The sequence below is a fragment of the Monodon monoceros genome, unplaced genomic scaffold (genome assembly GCF_005190385.1).
Source record: "Monodon monoceros isolate NGI ecotype Baffin Bay Population unplaced genomic scaffold, NGI_Narwhal_1 Super_Scaffold_12, whole genome shotgun sequence".
In the NCBI taxonomy this organism is placed as follows: Eukaryota; Metazoa; Chordata; class Mammalia; order Artiodactyla; family Monodontidae; genus Monodon; species Monodon monoceros.
The window spans coordinates 11,649,955-11,670,591 of NW_021703768.1; positions in this window are offsets into that span (position 1 = coordinate 11,649,955).

The window sequence follows — 20,637 nt, forward strand, 5'->3', positions numbered from 1 at the left end:
ATAGTACAAATTGTATTTGTATATTCTCTCACTTTAAAAATATTAGCTGTTTAAAACAAAACAAAACCAACCAACCAACAAACGAAAAAACCCAGCTCATAGATACAGAGTACAGATTGGTGGTTTCCAGAGGCAGGAGTGGGAAGTTGAAGAGAAGCAAACTGGGTGAAGGTAATCAAAGAGCACATGCTTCTAGTTATAAAGTAAATATGAGGCTGTCATGCACCACATGGAGACTAGAGTTAATAATCCTGTGCTGCCTATCTGAAAATTGCTGAGAGTAAATCTTAAAGGCTCTCATGACAAGAAAAATAATTCTGTAAACTATATATGGTGACTGATATAAACGAGACTTATTGTGGTGATCATTTTGCAAAATATATACTAATATCATATCATTATGTTGCACACCTGAAACTAGCATAATGCTGTATGTCAATTACACCTCAATAAAAATAAGGGCTCTTTAGTTTCTGTTTTATACGTATAATTAATGTATGTATTATAACATATGCAAATGCATTTGATAATAACCATTCTTTTTAAACAGTTTTCTACATCACTAACTTACATTTTCAGAAAGAGAGGATAGGTGACATCATACCAAATTCCTTGCATATGTGCTAAGTTCTTGCTTATGACTCAAGATAATACTTTTACCTTTGGTTTTCTTTCTAGTTCTGTTGAGGTGTATGCATTTGTTCTTCATTTTAATTTGAAAAGTTGTTAATTATACATAATTAGGAAGGAATTATAACAGACACTCATAGATAGTCTATCAGGAATGAAATACAATGTTAAGTTTTAATATGTTTGACCAAAACTGTTTATTTTAACATAAATTGCAAATTTTACAAATACGGTGGATATATTCAATACTTATGTTTAATCCTCCCAAATTATGTTCCTCATTCTTCCATGCTTTCCAAAGCTTCACTGTTCTTAATCTGATATGTTTATTTACAATTCATGCTGTTAATTTTTACTCTATCCTTACGGATCTATTAATGATCAACATTTTGACTTTGAAACCTAGCCAGTGTTAAAAGTGCAGTTCATTCCTTTCAACTGTTTCTACAATAAACACAGTTATGATAATGTGATTTATTCATTCATTCTCCTAGTTTTGGACATTGCTATTTCTGAATTCTGCTACAAAAGGATGTTGCAATAAAAATCTTTGAATGTGTCTTTAATGCATGAAACTAGAGTTGAATTGTTCGATCGTTGGATATGCAAAAATTGAATTAGATTGAATATTGCTCAATTATTTCCAAATTATGTATAACAAATCATGCTTGCTCAAGCAATGTATGAATATTGCCCTTAACTTATTATTATTTTTATTTTTTGCGGTACACGCGCCTCTCACCGTTGTGGCCTCTCCCGTTGCGGAGCACAGGCTCCAGACGTGCAGGCCCAGCGGCCATGGCTCACGGACCCAGACGCTGCGCGGCATATGGGATCCTCCCGGACTGGGGCACGAACCAGCATCCCCCGCATCGGCAGGCGGACTCCCAACCACTGCGCCACCAGGGAAGCCCCTTTAACTTATTATTCAATCTGGTATTGCTCAGTTTTTTCTCCCTTTTCTCTCAAGTCTGTTAAGTTGAATGAATACTGTACAATAAGTATATCTGCCCTTGATTATGTCAGTGTTTGTTACATGTGTTAAAGAAGCTTTGCTATCCTATAAAAGTATATTTATTGCTATATCTTATGAATTGATCCTTAGTCTTTTTGAAATAGTTGCCTTTACCTACGCTAATCTATATTATCCTTGAATATCTATTTTGACTGAATTTAATGTAACCGCTAGTGCCTTCTTATGCTCAATTCTTATCCATCATTTTACTTTAAACTTATCTGCATCTTTATTTTAGATCTTTAGATCTTTATCCATCTCCTGTGGATTGCTGGTCTTGTTTTATTTTAAAACAAAAGGCAATCTCTGCCTTGTAATTAGCATGCTTAGTCCATCTATATTTAATTTAGTTACTGTTATTTGGGTACTTAACATCCAATTTTCCTGTTTTCTCCCCTTTAAATTTGTTTCTTATTCTCTATTTCAAATGTCTTGCTTTATTTTGGGATGATTGCTATTTTCAGTGCTCCATTAAATTTCCTTTATTGGCTTTTAGCTAACCTATTGGTTTGTTTATTTATATTTTATTGATTGCTCTGGGGATATTAAAAAAATCACCATTAACTTAGCATCGTCTATTTGGAGTTAATGGGTAACACTTTACGCAACATGTAAGAATCCTATAACAGCTTAATACATCTATTTCTTTCTTTATCTCTATGATATTGATAATCATTCTTTCCTTCATTGATCGTGCTGTAAGTTTCATCATTAAGCAGTTAGCAGTGATTTGTACTTTTTTTCCCTTTGAGACATGTGCTGCCCATATCCCACATAGTTACTCGTTCCTCATCACTGCCCCCAGCATTTTTTTCCTAAAATAAACCTTATTACATCACTTCTCTCCTCAAAAGTCTTGTGGATTTCTTTTTCCAATAACGTATTACTGTCTGGTCCCAATTCAATGAGTTGTCATATACAAAGCACATCGGGCAGCATCTGTATATAATGGATGTTCAAAACATCAGTCCCTTGAGTAACTTTATCCCACGACACTTCACCTCGTATATAATTTACTCGGCCCGTAGTGAAGCCCTCCCAGTTAACTGAACATTATTCCAAGGGCAACCATTTTTACTGCTCTATGCCCTTGTATGTGTTATTCCCTCTTATTATTATTATTCCCTCTTATTATTATTCCCTGTTATTCCCTCGTTTGAAGTAAAGGCTTCAAACACCTTTACTCACCCTATACCCTTTTCATAGTTTCATAGGAAAGATCCACTGCCTTCCTGATTTGGAGCAGTTACTGCCTCCTCTGGATTCTTCAGTTGTTTATTTGAATGATGCTGAAACAGTGGTTTACGGGTTTTGTCATTCGTAAATTTGCAACACCCAAAAAAGCGTTGCATGCATTAAGGTCTGTAAGTGATTTCTGAAATCACAGCATGGCAATAACACAGAAATTTATTTATGGAACTGAATAAATCCTGGTTAGCCTTTAGAAGTGGTTCCAGGAGGTTCATTTATAAAATATATATTTACCCTTTAAATATAGGCATGCCCCCAGCTGGCACTGTAAACAATTCTGCTGGCAAGAGAAACATAGTACTATCAGGGAAAAAATGAGTTTAAGATGTAATTTTGATTGTGTATGGTCGACTAAGATGCCGTGTGGCAGGTATTTAAAAAGTCTTTGCTTGACATTTTATACCAAAAATCCGAATATCTTATAAATTACTTTCAATAACGTTCTTCCAAAGACAGTTCCCAGACTGTGTGTTAGAAATTGTGAGTGGATAATCCTCAACCCAGGTGACACACTGGGACCTGGGGCATCTCAAGAGAGCAGGAGATGAAGAGGTGTCTCAGGTGTGTTTAAATTGTAAACACTTCAGTAGTCTTTAAGAGCACTTTAATCCATCCTTCTTAGAGAACTGCCAACACACTTAGGTTAACCCTGGGTCCTATTTTTAGCTTATTGAGAAATGTAACTTCCAGACGTGCTATTGGTTGTGCTAGAATTTAGCAGTCAACACATTTACAGGTGGTACAAAGTACAGAAATGTGACTAACAGTTTAAATGTCAAACTAAGAGTTTTAGCGTAATATGTACATTGTACTTAAAAAAAAAGTCATTCAGTACTAAAAGTCTTATCTGGAAAACATCAGTTCTTTATTGTAATCCACATGCCCAGGCCCCAGTCTGTTCCCCAGAATTAGTGATTTTTACTACTTTATTTTGATCCCTCTGTTTTAGGCAGTATGTTAATGATTTTTTTTCTTACATGATCAATTTTAAACAGTATATATCTTTTGGCTTTTAATCTATCAGCTAAAGGATTTCTCTCACTTACAAAATCATTCTCATCTCTGTTTTCCTCATCCACCTAAAATTCCGCTCCATTACATTATTTGATTTTATGCTATTACCACTTTACATTATTAGCATTTTGAATATCACAGTCTATGCTGACCCAAGTGGTCTAGTATGATTATTTCCTTTTTTGTATAATTTTTGTTTTTCCTTTAATTAACAATGACTCAATCTAAAAATTTTTTTTCTTCCTTTTGTATATAGCTGTCACTAAAATACTCTGAGAGAACTGTCAATCACCTAGAAATTACTGTCCACAAGTTTAAACATTTTAAATGCTTTGTCAGTGCTGTGTTGTCTTGTAGCAATTCTCTCACAATGGATGCCACCCTTTTAATATGACTTGGTCTCTGGACCTTGCCTTTAATGTCCAGTATGTCTCCAAATTATCAAAATAGCAAGTTAATGTGATCACTTGCTGCATTGCAGTATTTCTTCTGGGATCTGAACTGGAATGTGGATAGGCTTCCATTCTTCCTGTGCTCAGTTCCACTACCTCCTAGAGGCCTAACTTTCAGACTCGGTCAGAATTATTGGGCCTACGGAGCATGCCTTCGATAATTTCCCCAGAGACCTGAAATGTTATGGAACCCTCCCAAACTAGTAAGAATCATGCCCTTATTGAAAAAAAACTTCAATCCCATTATCAAGCTATTGATAAAAATGACAAAAGACTATTATAATTATTGTTTCTACTTTAGATTGGCACTGAGCTCCTCTTTAGCATAATCCTTCTATCATTTGGAAATCCACAAAGCTGCATCAGAGCCTAAACGATTGTTAACTTGATTGATGAGTAGATCATTTTAGACAGAATCAAATGCCTTTTTTTACAGTTAATTTCACTGACATCTATTGATTTTTCTCAATAACATGGAACTGGAGGAAAATAGTCAAAATGTAATGCATACTGTTTGCTGTGAATAATGCAAATACATGCAATGATTGATGACCTATTTATCCAAAGGTAGACATTTTGAAACATGCCCTCAGTAGTATGGTTGAAAAAAAAAATCTACTGGTATATGTAAGAAAACAAGGATATCATTTTATTTAATATTTAGTAAATTTGAAATATGTTCAAAACTCCAAAGCAAAAAAAAGACCAATCTCTCATCTCAGTAAAGGTCAGGTATGAAATAACATGTGTGGATTTTTAACAATGCAATTATAGTATAATCTTAAAACATCTAGCAAGATGATACTTGCAAACATTTACGTAGTTTGAAAGCATAGGGACAAGGTTTTTGTTGCTATTTAGAAGTTGTATGATAGCTCTTCAAAGTGTATAGTATTAAAGATAGTAGAAACCTATAGCTTATTCCATTTTAATCCATGCCTCTTTAGTTAAAGCTAATATTTCATCTTCTTTCAGTTACTGATGATTGAGACTTTATTTTAGATTTATTTTAAAAATAATTTTCTTTAACTAGATCTCAGTCCCTAATAAAGTCATGAAGAGACAAACCTTAAGAGTCCTTAAGCCAATATTTTGTCACTAACTAATAAAATATTTCTCAGAACATATCAGATTTTGAGCAATAATGAATAATAGTGATTTTTTTTTTTATTGTGGTCTCTTTTGAGCAGAAATGTTTGTCTGATTTATGTAAGTCCCTCCATGGAGTTTTTAAGGTCTCTGGGGCTTTAACAATCTAAGGATACTTGTCAGTGTGTTTATGCCACATCTATAAATTGAGCACCCACATTCAAATATGTCAAAGCTTTGTTTATTCATTCATTTATTTTCAGCCATTCATTGATTTACTTGCAGATTAATTTTTCCAAGGCAGAGCTTTGGACAATAGGGAAGTAAGCTTTCTTGTTTCCTCCCTAGGTCAGAGACAGGAAGTCTTCTTTAAGGAATAGGGCTAGATTCTTCCAAATTCCTATCTTGAAAACAGTTTGGTCAGTTCTACTTAACATTTTGATGTTGTACCTCATGCCTCTGTTGACAGACTCTTCCTACTTTACCTGTTTTCCACATATGGGAAGCTGACCTGTTTTGATAGTATCAAGGCTCTTCCCTGGACTCCTGCCCTCTTTTTGTGTTTGGTCAAGGGCAAACAGTGTCAACAGCTAAATGGGGAGAGGAGACTGAGGTCAGTGTGATCGATTGTAACCCTGCATCCCCCTCTGCAAAACTGCCTTTCTCTAGCTGGCTGCCTCTGTAGCAGAATATCTCACCACCTGTCAGGTGGTCCTTTCCACACAACCCTCTCCATTTCTGGGTCCAGGTAACACAGCCATCAGGCACAGAGTTACTAACAACCCAATTGACCAACCCAGGGTACCCCAAGATCCTGTGTGAGTTTGCCACCATTTGTCCAAATCTACAAAATCAACCCTTTTAGTAAAATCTCCTCAAAGTCTCTTAATTTGAGTATGCCATATATTTCTTGTTTAGACTCTGACTCAAGAATCCTAAAGCCTGGAATTTATTAATACAGAAGTGCATATGTTTTTTATTTTGTTTTATCTGGTGAAGCATCACTCTCTCTGTGTGTGTATGTGTGTGTGTGTGTGTGTGTGTGTATGTGTAGGTGTGTAAGCTGCAAGAGAGTGAGGACATTCTCTACCACCAAACTGACAGAAATTTACTACCTTTATATGCACTCTGAGTATCAGTGGCAACATAGGTAACTGGAGCATAGAAAGAAAAGGTTATATTATCTGTTTCCTAACTATGAAGAGTATAGAGCAGAGTCAGAGCCCGTGGACCAATGGGCTAATTTACATAAATAAATGAGAACATGGCCAAATCCATCTTAAATTTTGGGGAATGAGTGATTCCTTATTCAACTGATTTGGGCTTTCCTTTAGGGGTAGGTAATTAAATTATTCAGAAAACTTCTTGTAATTGCTGCTGTGTTAGAAATTGGCTGGCACTGTCATAGTTAATTTTAATGACCAATGGCCAGATAAATAAAATATTTGGCTCACAAATTGCTAGGTAAATTACAATTCATAGACTAAAGATGCATAAAGAGAGGGCTATAGTTGAATCAAGATCAGTCGAGTGGGCAATTGAAAGAAAAGACAGGAACATGGAAAAAACAAAAACTAATGGATGAGAGTTGCTCAAGTCACCCTACAAAGCCCAACACCTCTAAGGCAGTTCCCTGACTTTGTGAGATACACAGGTACACAATTAGGCTGTAGGAGATCCAGATTTATATGAGGAACCTCTACTAATAATCCTGAAGTCTACATTTTACTGAGCCAGGTCAGAACAACCTTCTGCAGATAGAAATGGTTTCTTAGGTACCAGGTGCAGATAAACTAATACAATTTTTATTAAACTCTGCCTTAATCCCAATATTATTCTTCCCCGTGTCATTTTAACTTTTATCAGGCTTCTTCCACAAAGAGTTTACTGTAGCAATGATTCTATTTGCCTATGTAAAATTTTTCTATTTTTCTCCTTCAAGGGAGATTTATAGAAAATTTCGGAACTTATTTTACAGAAGTAAGTCTACAAAAGAATTATACAGAGGGCTTTCTTTAAGTTTCAGTATGTGAGGCAAAGAAATATCGGCACACGATGTATTATTAACAGTGGCTTCTGACTCTCAGTCATTAACAGTGGCTTCTGACTCTCAGAAGGAATATAAAGTTGAAAGACCTAGTAAGATTTAGCAGCAGGTCAAGATGAAGTGGAAAATATCAGTCTGCTCAGAACTGTATTTTAAAAATAGTAGTAATTATAGCTGAAATGAATTGACTGCTTGTTTGAGAAAGGCATAGGCATTGTTCAAAGAACTTTCTCTGTACTAATGCAGACTTTTTAATACATTTTCCATTCCAGTAACATACTAACCTGAGTACAGTGTCATTTTAAAAAAAATAAAACAAAGTAGGTAAAGATTCCTCAGTCCACATTTTCCCATGGATGTAATAATTGGCATCCATTTGGGATTTTAAAAAAAACAGCTATTTCTGATATTTTCTATGTCATATACACACATTTTTATATATGTTGAAATATTGTGATGTCTCTTTTGGCATGTATAGACATTGTTTTTTTCTCTAAAATCATGTGGGCTATTGTTGACATTTCTACTTTCAAATCCCATAAAAATCCACCTGAGATTTTCATTATTTATTAACATGTTGTATTACTCAATTTATTCAGCTTTCCTTTTTGTGTGTTAAATACAGATAGAAAGAGAGGGAAGGAGAGAAATAATAATTCTCATGTTAAGATATTGAAAACTTCCTGTTTGGCTTATAAAAGAGAATGAACACAGTTTTAGAAAATTCTCTTTTATTCTGAGACACAATAGCATGGTGGTTTAGAATGTGGACTGGAAGAGTAAATATTCTTAAATTCAGGTCATAATTCTGCCCCTAAACTGGCTACTTATTAATATTTGTTTTACATTAACTGCTTTATGAAATGAAGGCAAATATGTTATAAACCAGTCATTTTTTGAACATAATATGTTATAATACAGTTAGAATAAAAAGGGCTTGTAAATGTCACTATTTTTATCACCATTCTGAGAAGAGTAGTTTAGGTGACTTTTTAATCAGAAAAAAATTAAGTAGACAAACATTTACATTAGATAATCACGTAAGCTTTCTAATAAAAATAGAAAACTTTCTATTTTACTTTCAAAACTTCCTGGGGCCATGATACAAAATGAAAACTTTAACATCTCAGATAGAAAGTACAGTAAAACCATCCCAAATGCTTCATTTCATGTATCCATAAAGATAATTAAAAGATGAGGGAATGGAACTTTGCTACTGTTTATATTTATAAAATAGATAAATCAAGATGCATCAAAGAAACAAAGTTAAATTATGAAAACAATATGATGATCAACTTGTTAAATAATGTAAAAACATGAATTATATTTATAAAAATGATTTTTAAACAGCAGATTCAGCATTCACAAGGCATTTAAAATAATTAAACCATTATAAGATTATATATGTTTGTGGGCCATGTTAAAAAAATGCAAAAAAAAACTTATAAAGTCGTTTGTAATTTGTACTGAATATTGAAAAAAATATTATTATATGTGATTTATGGTAACGATTGTGATTCTGGAGATGGCATGCTCAAATGGTTATAAAAATTCACTTTGATAAGAAAAATTACTATACAATAAACAAAACAATGGCTTTTATCTGAGAGATACAGCTCTTCTGCATAAGAATGAGGTGGCGTATTGGAATTTCTTATTTTTGTAAAATTGTGCGAAGTACAAAAAAGACTGGGATTTTCCTAACCAATCAGACGTATCGTAGCTGGTTAAAAAATAAGCCTCTCCAGGGATAGAAGATATACCACCTTTTAAACTAGCAAGCTTATAATCCTTCTAAGTATTCATGCAGTGCTTAAATTCCCATTTACTTGTTTATTGTGAAAATAAGTCTTGAAAATTTCTAAACTCTCATTTAATGATATAATTTTGTGATTTTATTTCTATGCCAACTACTTCTCACTAGATAGCACATGTTTAATTTGGATTTAAAGTGTAATAAAACATGGTTTCACAAATAAATAGTTAATATAAGTGGGGATCAGTTAATACGAGTTTGAAATTAAGTAACAGAAAAGACAACTTAAATTGTTATGAAAGACTAGGATATTTCTTGGCTCATACAAAATCAATTGTATGAGATTCATACAGAAGATTCAGAAGTGGTCTAAGAGCCTTTCTGACTCTTATTATCTCTGTGTAGTGATCCTTTCTTTCTATGACTGGTGTCCTTGTGGTAATGGGGTTACTGCAGTAAAATTCAGGGCAACATGCTTCCTCATTAAGTCCTGCCAGATGGTAATGATGCTTCCTGAAGTCCAGAAAAGATAAGGCACCTTTCTTTCCAGAAGATGCAAACGTGCGTCTCTTCACATATCACAGCCCAAGTAGGTAGACCACATGGTTCTTTTGCTCAAATATTGTAACAAGGGTTATGAAACTATCCTGATGCATTTTATCACGAGTTACTCCTGGAAATAGATGCAGAGTCATGTTATTTTAGAACTCATGTGGTGCATGGGAAAAGCATGAATAATGGAATAAGACAGAGTTCTGTTTGGAGGAAAGAAGGGGAAGGAAGAGTTGATTTTGGAGAAGCAACCAAAATGCTATACAATATTCAACAAAAAGGTAGCTTGTTAAAATAATACATCTGACAGAAGCAAAACATATAAGCAAAACATCTCCACTTATAAGATGATATTTTGGTTATATTTTTATAGTTAAATTAGCGGTGGCAACCTAATGGTGAAGATGGCCATAAACCTCTAAATAATCTTCCAATGCACTTTATACATCACATTAAACTATACAAAAAATCATGCCTTCAGAAAAATTAGGAGATAGAATCTTATAAACCTTAATATACTGGTAAGTTGAAAAATAAACTTCTATTTCTAGCAAAGAAAACACTTGAGATCATGTGGCAAGTCTTTGTGGAGAGCTAGGGAATCAAAATAAAATACAGATAAAAAACAAAATAAACAAATATAAACAACAGCAACAACAAAGCTGTATGGAAAATAGAAGACCTAGTGATACATGGACACAAGTGGGCAGTTTTGGGAGGGCGATGCTTCTGAAGGAGAGCAGATATAAAGAAAGCTGGAGATGAACCCTGAAACAAGATGATGAAAAAAAAAAGAAAACAGGAGAGGGAAGTTCATGGTCCTGAAGGACAAGATGTGAGCAAAAGGTATTGGGTGAGCAGTAAGTGTATTTAATTGCAGATTTAATGACTCCAATATAGCAGGGACAAAAGCAGAAAAATAACATAAGTGTTTTACGTACTTTTACAATAGAAATAATGCAATTAAACAATGGGAGAGGAACAAAGTGGGATATAAGGAAGGAGAATAGACACATTAATAGCATAGCCAGTAGGTGGGAGTGAAAGAAATATTTACCACCGACACAGAGTTAATAAAAGATTAAATAAGGAAGTAAGGGCATCAGAAAGGTACAAGCTCAAAGGTAATCACTAGAACAAAACTGGAACATCTTTAAATTCTAAAACAATTTATAAAGAACAAAGAAAACACATCACGTAATGAAACACAACAAGCATAATATGCATAGAATAATAAGACAGAGCAGACATTAAACTGATCGATTTTATCCATAAATGCGAATGACATTTTACCACCATTTAAAATAACTTTTCAGGGCTTCCCTGGTGGTGCAGTGGTTGAGAGTCCGCCTGCCGATGCAGGGGATACGGGTTTGTGCCCCGGTCTGGGAAGAACCCACATGCCGCAGAGTGGCTAGGCCTGTGAGCCATGGCCGCTGACTGCGTGTCCGGAGCCTGTGCTTTGCAACGGGAGAGGCCACAACAGTGAGAGGCCCGCGTACTGCAAAAAAAAAAAATATATATATATACTTTCAATTTCACCTACAGAGAAAGACCTAACTGTATGCTGCATATGAAGCACAAACATTTAACACAAAATAATTCAAATGGCTAAAAATAAAGCATGATCAAAGTCATGACAGGAAAATCAAAATGAAAGAAAAGCAGGACTTGTGATCTTCATATCAAACTAATTAAAATGGAAGCCAAAAATCATGTAAAGAGCCAAAGAAAGACATGTTTTAATGTTAAAGCCACAATTTAAAAAGAAGTTATAAACAGGAATATGCAAGCATCAGATAACACAGCTACTTTAAAAATCAGAAACTGCTGTAGATTCAAGGAGCTGTAGATGGAAATACACTAATAAAGATGTTTTAATATTGTAAGATATTAAGCCACGAATATTAGCATAAAACAAATAAAATTAACAAAATGTAAATGGAGGTAGAAGACCTAACTACATTTTGGTAAGGCAGATTGTACATACATATGCCAAACGGTATATCTCAGTAAGACAGACTATGCCTTCTATTTATGTGTGTTTTGAGCATTCACAATAATTGCTCATATATAGGGTTATAAAGAGATCATGAGTAAATTCCATACAGTATACTAGAAATATTAAAAAAAATCTCTAAAATCAATGCATTAAAATTAAACATCTAATAAAACTCATAAACCGAAAGGCCATTTTATGTCAATTTATCCTGGTAGGTAAAGCAAATAAAATATATTATGTTAACATATTTCTGATTAGGATAAGAAAGCATTCATTCATTTGAAGGATCTTTTAGTGAATTCAAAGAGAACTTTTTTGAATGGTGGTCCCTTCTTAAAGACCACTGAAAAATTATGTAAATTTTAAATGTGCGTGAAATGCCCATTTGAAAAATGAACACAACAAATACTGATAATATAACAAAATTTTAACACAGTATCCAGCACCTTTATGTGAATTAAGATCACAGGATTCAAGCATGTTGTTTCTGGTGATTTAATAACACAATACAGAAATACAGTTTGTCTCACCTAGAGGAATAGGGGGCAGCTAAGGACAAGTACAAGATATTAACATTAGAGGAATATGAGTAAAAGGTATATGAGAACTTTCTGTACTAATCTTGAGACTCTTCTTTAAGTCAAAAATTATTTCAAAATAGTTTTAAAGAGTTTAAAATTAATATTTTTAGTATGTTTGTAACATAGATATTACTATCATAGCAATTTATTAAAACCAATTCTAATTTTTTTAGAATTTAAAAACAAAAAGAATTTAAATCTTCTATTATATTAAACAGCTCATACTTGAAATGGGATATATAAACTAAAATTACAGAATTTGTTAAAAATCATAGTGCTAAAGACAAAACATTTCACTATTTATGGAGTATATTTGAAGCAATGGAATCATATCTAAACCATAAACACAAACAAAAATAAGAAAATAAATGAGTAATAAATGAATTCAAATACAATCTCAAAAACAACAAAAAAGAAAGTACAAAGATGGAAATAAATATAAAACCAGATGGGGAGGGATAAATTAGAAGCTTGAGATTAGCAGATACAAACTACTCTATATAAAATAGATAAACAACAGGGTCTATTGTATAGCACGGGGAAGAATAGTCAATATCCTGTAATAAACTATGATGGAAAAATAATATGAAAAAGAATATCAGAATCACTTTGCTGTACACCAGAAACTAACACAACATTGTAAATCAACCCTACTTCAAAAAAATCTAGAAATTTATGAGATAGGAGATTTAAAAAAAGGAACTAATTAATATATGTCTTATTTTTGATAAAAATAATGGAAAGACAATTCACTATCTAATTTAACAAATGAAAAAAGGATAGGGTACACATGTAAAAAAATAAGATAGGACAAGAAGAAATAATTATTGAAGTAAAATATAATAAAAACTAAGAGAATCCTTTGAACTCTTTATGGAAATAAATTTGAAAACAAAAACCAAATAATACAATATAATTTACTAAATTTGACCCGTTAAAAATAAAAAGCTGAAAGAGATCAATTTTTGTAGATGAAAAATAGTTATTAAAAAACTGTACCTCATTAAAGCACCAGTCTCAGAGAGTTTGGTCTTCAAAGATCACAGGCCCAATGCTCAATATATTGTTGTAGAACACATAAAATGAAGAAAAATGTTCAAATTATTTTCACGACACAAAGAAAACATTAACACCTAAATCTGATAAGACAACACAAAGAAATAAATCCACAGGCCAATTCCAATCACTGTTACATAAGCCCATCTATATAAATGGTCTACTACTCAGTCTATTCACATTTTTAAATACTTTCATATAATCTTACTTTCTCTGTGAATGCTCTCTGTATAGAATAATTTCTATATGTTTTATAGTTTTTAATGCTATTGAGAATTGTTTTTCCTTTTATATGACTTAACCTAATTGGTTATGAAGGTTCAAGAGCAATGAGATTTTCTTTTTAAATTGATCTTAAATCTGCTGAACGGGAAACTGGTTCAGATATCACAGGTGAACTTCTTTCTTGTTTTTGTTGGTTTTCTCATGCAGATGTTCATATAATCAGAGACCAAGGGAACACCAGGATGAAACATTAAACAAAACACATATATACTTCACAGTAGACAAAAGCTTCTCAACCAGGGATTATTTTCTGTCCCAGCTCCACCCAGGGAACATTTAGCAGTGTGCAGAGACATTTTTGGTCAACATAAAAGTGTTTTGGGGGTTATATATAGGATACCTATATACTATACATATACTTATAATGCATATATAACCATATAAAATTTCATTTAGAGAGCACAATGATTATACTTAGTCCTTAATTTCATACAAATATAATTTCAAATGTGCTTTATTTCTTTTGAGTATTTTAAGTAGAAAATACAGGGAAATAGTGAAAAGAAACTTTGGTACTTATATGAAGGGGAATTTGGCAATGTTCAATAAAATTACCTACCTTACCGTTTGACCCAGAGAATGCACTTATAGGAACCAACAAGTGACAACAACTTATAGGTGAACATGCCTCCAAAACTACATAAGAGCATTTGAAAATATTACTCAGTGCAGTATTATTTTTAATAACAAAAGATTAGAAACCACCACCGGTCCTTCAGTAGAGAACATATGGGCTGATTGTGGAGCTACAAAAATAATAAGGCAAATCTCTGTGGGTGAGATATGTATATATACACATAAAATGAAGTGGGTCAAGGAAAGGGTTGCAGAACAGTATTATGCAATGCTACATTTTGAGTATGAAAAATGGAAAATAGGAATATGTGTATGTGTGGGTCTATGTGTGCCTATGTGTGTTAGATAGTGTTGCACAAATAAGTGTAGTAGGAGATAGTCTAAAATCAATACAGATTGTGGCCAAGGAGAAGTAAACACTGTTCTCTAATGCAGCCTAGAAACAGTGGCACTCCAAAAGCCCTGAGTGCTCCTGCTGTCCAGATTGTTTTTTTATATACTAAATGAAACAAGGCATTCTAGAAAAATGATTCCAGACCTGCAGCAGGAAAATGACAAGGTGTGCCTAAGACATCCTATTTTCCATAAGCAAGACAGTATTCAAAGACCAGTCGAATTTTGTCAAGAATACAGATTGAAACAATTCCTTGTAGCTGATTCATTACAATTTGAGCTTCACAAAGATTCTAAAGCATCAAACAAGTAAAAAACCCATCAGCCCATAATGGTAATAATAACAAAACATTGCAAAATGTCATGGAAATGTTAATCTTGTAGATTCAACAAGGATATTAAAATCTACCTAAACCTATGAACTAGTTTTTCACATGATAAGCTGATGTAATTAAATGACTGTAATGATTTAAAAGCCAGAGGAAGAATAAAATTAATGTTTATCACCAAATATTTGTCAATGTATCCACCTCTTAACTTTTTCTATAGGGGTGGAATATGGCGTAAACATATTTCTTAGACGTAAATTCATCTGATGCTGATGGTCATGGATCACTGTCTGGCTAACTCCATTTTTTGGCCTACAATTCAGTTACAGTCATGTCATTATAGGCAGCATAGCTGTGTTGCTCATCCTTTATAAAATTTTCAATTTAAGAGAAATTATTAGTTTATCATTCCTTTGAATTATACAGTAAATAGCTAGTGACTTTTTGAAATTTTTAATTCAAACACTTTTTTACATCAATAGTGATGATATATTAATGAGATCAAAACTTACATAACACACAGCGTAGGCCTGTTTTTCTAAGTGTTTTGTAAGAATTGTCACTTCTTGCAACAGACTCTGGGGTATCTTAAAAATAACCACCAAATTATAGTTAATTTCTTCATTCTCCCTTTAAACATCATAAACATGCATTATCTGAAGCAGTGGAAGAACAAAGAAGCCATAATATTAGTGATGAGTTTAGCCCAGAATATTTTCCGAGAGTATACAAAAATTAGAACAGCCAAGAATGGCATTTTATATAATGCAGTAATCAGAAAAAGTACAATTTCATTTATATTTGTGTAATAAAAACTAAAATGATGATTTCAATGCAAAATTGTGTCTTATTGATGCCATAAATACATTTAACGAAACTGTACTTAAAAGTTATTATGGTTAGAATTAGAAAATTCAAAACATGAATTTCATAAGTAAAATAATCATGGTCTGCTATAGAGTACAAATAAAGACAATTTGCCATGATCAATTAAAATTAATTAAAAAGAAAATTCTGAATCAGTAACACAACAAATATTCATAATGAAATAATTTAGAAAGTATTCAAAGAATGTTGATATATATAAAATAAAAAAACATTTCAAAATTCCATCAGGATTTTTAACACTCTCTGTTTATTAGTTAAAAAGTAATCAAGTGTTTGGAGAATATTAAGTATTTAATACAAGTTCCATGAAAGAACTATATGAAAAATATTAATATAGTCATAGATTTATTATCTGCTTTGTGGCAAAGCACATATCTACTTGATGAGAAAATAGCTTGGAAGATACAATGATAATTGACAAATCTTCAACTCTGTCAAGGATAAGTGCTGTTTTGGATTGCTTAAAATGTAAACTTCAAAGTTTAGATGATATATTGGGTTTTCATTTTCTTGAGGTCCTGGAAGGAACATTTGAGATAATGTATAAGAAATTATGGACAGTGCTCAAGGACAATGGTTTCACTAAAAAATCCTACCGCATTTGTTTACATAAAATGACAGTGTAATGTTAAGTGCAAAAACCTGGAGCTCTGGCCAAATTTTTAGAAAAGTTACGGAGTGAAGGTCTCTCTTTATCTCTAGGTTAGTCTCTTTATCTGTGGAGGGTAAATAAAAGATACAAATCAATTAGATCACAGTAAGTCTCTTATCGGTGTATTTTATGCTTTTTAATCTTCACCAGAAAAGCTCAAAGAGATTTTAATAATATATTTAAAAAGTTGGCTTTAAAAGTATAGAAACTTGGGGGTGGGACACTGGGTGAGGTAGGTGAGGAAAATTAAGAGGTACAGACTTCTGACTATAAAATAAATAAGGGGATAAATAATAAATATATTACATCAAAGGGATGTAATATACGGCATAGGGATTACAGTAAATACTATTGTAATAACTTTGGTGACAGCATACTTATGGTGAGCAATTCATAAGGTATATAAATGTCCAATTACTATGTTATATACTTGAATATAATATATAATATTGTATGTCAACTATATGTCAATAAAAAAAATAAAAATGAAACTTCTTTAAAAAAGTATAAAAAAGTATAAAAATTAGAAAAGACAGTTTGATAGGCAGCTTTTTGGTACTAGGATATTTAAAGCAGGGTGGAATTTTATTATCTGAAATATTTGTTTTATTTTTATTTATTTATTTATTTATTTTGTGGTACGTGGGCCTCTCACTGTTGTGGCCTCTCCCGTTGCGGAGCACAGGCTCTGGACACGCAGGCTCAGCGGCCATGGCTCACGGGCCCAGCTGCTCCGCGGCATGTGGGATCTTCCCAGACAGGGCACGAACCTGTGTCCCCTGCATCAGCAGGCAGACTCTCAACCACTGCGCCACCAGGGAAGCCCTATCTGAAATATTCATTGTTATAGGAATAGGGTTAAGGAAGTATTTGAATATTTGACCAAAATAAAGATTAAATTTCTTTTGATACATTTATTATATTACAAAAGATGGAAACAGCTATTTAGCATTACAAGAAATAGATATTTGACTAATTCAAGCTGGGATATTCATTGAACATAAAAAAGTGATTGAACACATAAGAACCGAATAAAGAAACCTGTGAAAGAGGAGAAATTATGAAAGAAAGTAAGAGTTACACTATTCCCTCAGACTCTAAAATTGACAATTTCCAAGACAAAACTCTTAGATTGTGTAATAAACTATATGAAATAATCTTGGTTCTTTGATGGCAAAAGTGATAAATAGAATGAAAATCTTTTAACTTTATTCATTCCTGGAACTTAATCAGAGGATGTTCATAAATCTTTGTGGATTGATTGTGCATAGAAATTGATAAAAGTAAAACAGCTTTTAACAATAAAATTTTAACAAATTTCATAATTTTTTATAACGGATATTGCATATAAAAATTGTTACAAAAATTGATAAGTAGATTAGACTAACATGCGTGAGGAGTTAAATTTTTTCTGAATTGGAGTACATATAAAGTACCTAGCTATTTTTAGAGTTATCTCTAAGGTATTCAGGCATTACTAACTTTGTACAGATGACATTAAAAGACAGAAAAAAAAGAGTTGGTATGATTCCCACCAAATAAGTTTAATTATTTCTTTTAGTTACAGCTTGAGCTAATAGTTTAGTTTATATAGAATATGATGAATTTCAATTTTGACTGTACTTACAAGTGAATACATTTATTTATTAGAGAAAATCATAACTTATTTTGGCCAAACCTTATGCATTCATTATTGAGAACAAACTTGTGAGGCAATGGATATTCAAACAAAACACTCACAATATACCAAAAAAAAAAGTATATTACATATGTATGATTTGATTTGCAGTGTGAGGTTTTCTCTCACTCTATATATATATGTATGTGTATATATATATATATATATATATATATATATATCTTAGCTTTTTACTATTTAGTATTCTATCACCCTGTACACAACATCTTATGCTCTATTTTTAAAATAAATTTTCAAAAATAATATTTAAGTGCAATGTTTCAGCATTATGCTTACAATCACTATTCAATATCTCCTATTGCACAAGGCTTTGCATTTATAAATGTATAAATTTCTAATATATAAAGAATAATACATAATTTATACATTTTGCATGTACCATTTCTAATGATATTTAGGAATAAAACTTTAAAATAAATATATAATGCAGTTGCATACACATATATTGATGACTAGAAATTTTACCAGAGTATTTTAAGATGGAAATTGTTTTATTAAAAATTATATCTTAATAAGTGTATGCTTTAGTTATAACGAATAAACTAGATTTATCTCAACTTTGGCACCATTGATATTTGGCGCTGGATAATTCTTTGTTGTAGGAAGTTGTGCTGTGCATTGTAGAACATTCAGCAGTGTCCCTGGCCTCCATCCACTAGACACCAAGAACACCCTCCAGCTGTGACAACCAAAAGTGGCTCTAGATATTTTCAAATGTTCCCTGTTCAGCCAAATCACGCTGGTTGAGAAACACTGGAACATATGTTAAGAGTATATATTCTTTCAAAATGTATTTAGATTTACCTTATGAGATATACTATCTATATTTTCATTTGTAGTATTGATTTTGAATATTAGTACTCAGAAAGACCCATCACTGTTGTTCTCATCTGTCCAGGCTGCTATAATAAAGTACCATAGACTGGCTTATAAACAATATAAATGTATTGCTTATAGTTCTGGAGGTTAGAATCTGAGAGCAGGGTGCCAGCATAGTCGGATTCTGGTGAGAGTCCTCTGTGGACTTTTAGTATGCTGTCTTTTCCCTGTGTCCTTGCATGGCAGAAGGAAACAAGGGAGCTCTCTGGAGTCTCTTTTATAAGGGCACTAATCCCATTTGTGAGGGCTCCATCCTCAGTACCTCATCAAAATCTAATTATAAACCACACCTCCAAACACTATCACTTGGGGGATTAGTTTTCAACATATGAATTGGGGGGAGAGGAGAGAAGCACAAACGTTGAGTCTATAACAACTGTCAAATATTTTATAACCATAGAACAACTATCAAATGTTTAAAGGACATGTATTACAAAGCCTGATCTATCTATCTATCATCTATCTATCTATCTATCTATCATCTATCTATATATATATTTTTTACTTTTACCTAATAAAATTACATTTAGGGTCCACTAATCCAAGTTTTAAGGGCAAAATCTATTCCTATCAGGTCTAGGCAGTGTTCTAAGAAGTTCACACTCTCAGTCCTTCCTTTATAAGCTTAGGTGTTTGCCTAGTTGTACCTATTCTTATACACCTCTTGCTCTTAAATAGATTCTATTCCTAAAACACACAAAAAAATCATGATACCCTATTTATAAAACCTTTTCTCTTTAACTATCTGGGAATTATACCGCTGTTCCCCACTCTTTTATAATCTCTATGTTCATTACAATAATTTTGTCTTGTCTCTATGTTCATTACAATAATTTTGTCTTGTGCAAGTTTTATCTTGAATTGTTCACATTTTCATCACTCACACGTCTTAAATGTAGTCATATCTCAATAAATATTTGTTGAATAACTTCTAAATGATCAGTCAACTCTGTCAAAAGCTTTGCATGAATTCCTAACTAAGCCAAAAATGGAATGGCCTAATTCTGGTTTCCAAACAGCCTAAATTCATTTGGAGCATTCTGCCTTGTGCACAGTTTGCCTTGTGTGGCCACAGGGAACTACTGAATGTACCTTATATGTGCTCAGCCCAGACTGGCTTAACAACATTTTTTAAAAGAAGAATGAAATCTATCATTAAATATATTGTAAAGCAGTTGACAAAAAAAAAGATAAACTTTAGCCATCAGATATGATTGTTTTTGGTGAAGATTTTGACATGCCATTGATTGGTGTGTCTCTCTTATTGAATCTTATCTCTCTTCCCAGATGTATCATGGAAAAATACTACAGCCTTCTGCCAAATCACCATATGACATTGATGTGAGGTTGTTTTCGACAGGAAAATTCACGTTCCCCAGTTACTGACTAGAATTGTTCTAAAATACAATTTAAATGTCTATGTTAAACACGATTTTATAAGCTAAAAGTGAAGGGATGAAAAAAGATATTCCATGCAAATAATAACCAAAA